This window comes from Euprymna scolopes, chromosome 16 (genome assembly GCF_053919585.1).
Source record: "Euprymna scolopes isolate OS-2025 chromosome 16, ASM5391958v1, whole genome shotgun sequence".
Lineage (NCBI taxonomy): Eukaryota > Metazoa > Mollusca > Cephalopoda > Sepiida > Sepiolidae > Euprymna > Euprymna scolopes.
Window position 1 is genome coordinate 47,965,833 of NC_136497.1, and position 3,908 is coordinate 47,969,740.

Genomic DNA, 3,908 nt, shown 5'->3' on the forward strand with positions numbered 1-3,908 from the left:
AATTGCATGAACACGGTAGTCAGTTGGCAGGTCCATTTCGGGGAATTATTTCTTCATCAAATGTAAATGAAATGAATTTGCACAATTTGCAAAGGCTACTCGGGTGTCAATATCTTCATAGTTAATTACTAAATGAAGCTAAACGTAAAATAACCGATAGCTGCCAAATCTGCAATTAACGAAAATAGAGTTACCAGTGTAAATTCATCGACTATAAAAATATCCTTTATATATATGTGTGTGTGTGTGTGTGTGCGCGCACGCGCGCGCGTGTGTGTGTGTGTGTGCGTGTGTGTGCTAATACACACACAGATGGTTTTGCTGTAGCAGAGCTCATAAATGTTGCACACATTCCAACCTACAACAATATACTTGATATTCAGTAGCTTTAACCATCTGGCCACGAACAGGCCCTGCTAGTAAATGGTATCTACAATGCGTTTGTATAAACGCTGACTGCCACTTGATAGTGTTCTATATGTTTATTCACAAAAAAGTTTTGTACTACGCTAAAGTAGTAGCAAGCGCGAGTTTATATCGACATCCACAACATTCGCAAATGTTTAAGGCAGTTTTTAATAAAAGCGTACACGTTTATTGCATGCAAGTTAATTATATTCTCTATTAAAGAAAGGATAATTGCTACATTAATGCTTTGTAAATAAAAGCAATCCTCCAAAAACAAATTTGAATAATAATAATAATAATAATAATAATAATAATAATAATAATAATAATATGTTTAAGTCAATCGAGTAAATAGCTTAATGTGCGTCACACAGAATCTATTATACAGCTCTCGCTTTTATCATTCTGAATATTTTCTGTAAATTAATAATTATAAATGTGTACAGAAAAATACAAATCAGTTAATAAGAAGAAAAAAGAACTCCTTCCTTTTTAACCGCCGGCATTAAAGAGTGCTTAAGCCAATATATAGCATGAAACGAAAAAACGAAGCATCATTTACATCGGGTTGTGCCGGTATCCTCGGAAGAAGGAAGTTTCTAGAGAGTATAAAATTCATAGGCAGTTACCAGTCGCATGTATATCTTGGTCAAGTGTTAGACTTTACAGTTCTTGTGAGGATACTCCTAAATACAATGGTCTGATACTCCCAAATATTCACGCATTTGTACTGATCACGCTTTACTTGGGTGACATAACGAGAACCAGCGTTCTATTCATATCACGAACGTAATTATTCTATATAATATACGAGACAAATACATTGATAGTTAAGAAAGAAATATCTGATTTGTTTAGCTCATTATAAATTACGTTTAATTAAAAAAATTAAAACAATTTCAAACAAAATACTTGTAAATAACCATGATCTATTGCTTCGATTTAGCGTGGGTTTACGTTTAAAAATTAAATTTTGATTAACAATATTTGTTTTATTTTTTATTTTTTCGTTATGCTTTACAAAGTTCCAAGATAAACATATATAAAAATTATTAATATGAAAATTAAAGATAGCATTTTTTTAATGGAAGGTACGATGTGTTTATATAACAGTTCTTTCTTTCGTAAATTATGTTTTTTAGAAACTTAAGATTAGCTAATGGATTACATTAAATTTGCTGGCTTTTTTATCATAAATATTTTAGAAATCCTATGTCCTAACATTTTGTTTGATGGTTTTATTTTTATTCTTAACTAGAGTCTGAATACAATATCTTGGAAATATGGATTTAACCCGTTCCCAATATAAAAAATTGCGGCTTATACACCTGAAGAAGGTCGGAGGTTTCATCTGCCGAAACGTTGTGCAAATGACACTCAAAATGAGACAAGTAGTCTGAAGTATCGAAATAATAGAAACAATTATTTCTCATCTCCAAAATGCAGAACTTTAACAGCAGTAACACTTGCTGAATATTTTAACATGTATTTTTTGTTATGAAAGTATATTAGTTATATCTATGAGGAAACTAATGCCCATAAACTCATATTTAGTATACTAATAGTATTGTCTGCTTGAACGTTTCGAAGATATCTATGGGTTAACCATGAAAATGAAATAAAACGTATATAACCGAAGCAAAGGATTTGATCCGTTCAAATTCTTCTTTCGCTCCAATGTTCATTTTTTTTAATACCGGTGTCTTAAGTTATGTCAATTAAAAACCGTCGTCGTTCCTCTTTCTGGAATGCGTTATATTCTAAGCTACGTCGAATAAATAACCATTAATTTGAGTAGAGTATTATAAAAACAAACACGAGGCGTGATATTTAAATGTTTGTATATAACACAGTTTTGGAAAAGAATTATTCTAATATTTGTATACAGTGTTTCCGAGAAAAAAATATAATATTTTATATTTATTTTGTTTTGGAATTACTTAGAAAACGAATAGTGTTTCTGATTTCACTAGATGGTTTTGGGATATGGAGACCGCGGACTATAGGAAAGCAGTGGAATCTTAGAAAAGCAGGGCCTCTATCATGAATAGAACGCATTAGAAAATATTATTTGCAGTTCAGTGTTCTTTGAATACCTTGAAGACTCCGAGATGCAAGCTAAAACATTTTGATGGAGATACAGGATTGGCTAGCAGGAAGGATTATAGGACACGTTATCTTTGTGTTTGCACATCGAAATTCGTCGTACAACTAAAAACAAAAGGTGCGGTAAAATCCAGGAAAGACCATGAGAACTGCGTTGAAAGATATCCGTTCTTGAATGGAAACAATTGAACGATGATTTTTATTTATTTATTTATTTTTACATTTTTATCCCAAACAAGGCACATTGCTACTTTGATGTAGGGGGTTACAATCAGGGACATAAGCATCAGGAGTACTATGTGGGGAGTTGGGCAGCAAGATGTCGGTTCACGTACACTTGAACTTCTGCATGTCAGTACAGTTGGAGTAGCAGGAACCCGGAAGGGAATTCCAAAGTCTATCGATTCTGGCGAAGAAACTACTGGAGTAGAAGGCTTTCTTACATCTAGGGATCTCAACTGTGAAGGGGTGGGATTTTGCTGCTTGTCGGGGTTGTCGGCGGTATGTACGTCGAGAGGGTACAAGTGCTTGCAGTTCGTTGGAGCATTCACCGTTAAAGTACTTGCAGAACAGGCAGAGGCATGCTACATTTCGTCGATGGGACAGAGGCTGAAGTTTAGATGACAGTTCAGGACCTATTAGGTTGGCGACTCTCTTTTGAACCTTGTCTAGCAGTGAGAGACTAGCAGCAGATGCACTAGCCCAAATATGACAACAATATTCTATACATGGGCGAATGGTGGCCTTATAGAGGTACAGGATACTTTCGGGCGTTAGTAGCTTTCTAGCACGGTAGAGAGAATCTACCTTTTTCGCAGCTTTCCTGGCAATGGTCTCAATGTAATTCTTCCAACTCATGTTTCCTGTGAACGTTAGGCCAAGGAGTTTAAAAGATGTACTTTCAGATAAAGATGTTCGCTATTCCTCATTCAAAAGTCACAAAAGCCAAGATAAACACTTTCACCGATGTCTAATCCCCAGTCGAACCATGCGCTGAATATTGCTATCCCGGAGAATGCTTGTGGTTTGATTGAAGCGAAAGTGGTTGTTATTATCAACGTTTATTTAAAAGAAAATATTTCAAATAAAAAGGAATGTATAGAAAAAATATTTCAATATCAAAAACAATGTAAGTTCATAAACAGTGGCGGTGATAAAATATTTTGGAATTTAGTTATAAAAACAATTTGTGGATCTGGACAATAATGACTGACCTGGATCTGACGTTAGAAAATCGAAATAACAAAGGATTATCCGTCGAAGAGTTGCGGCTGTTTAAGAAGGTATGTGTCCCTTTGTCTAATGTTGATCCAGACAAAGGTGTCCGTCCATTCGTAAACAATGTCCATTAACTGCTTTTGTCCCGCAATGAAATGTATTTGGATGTATATATA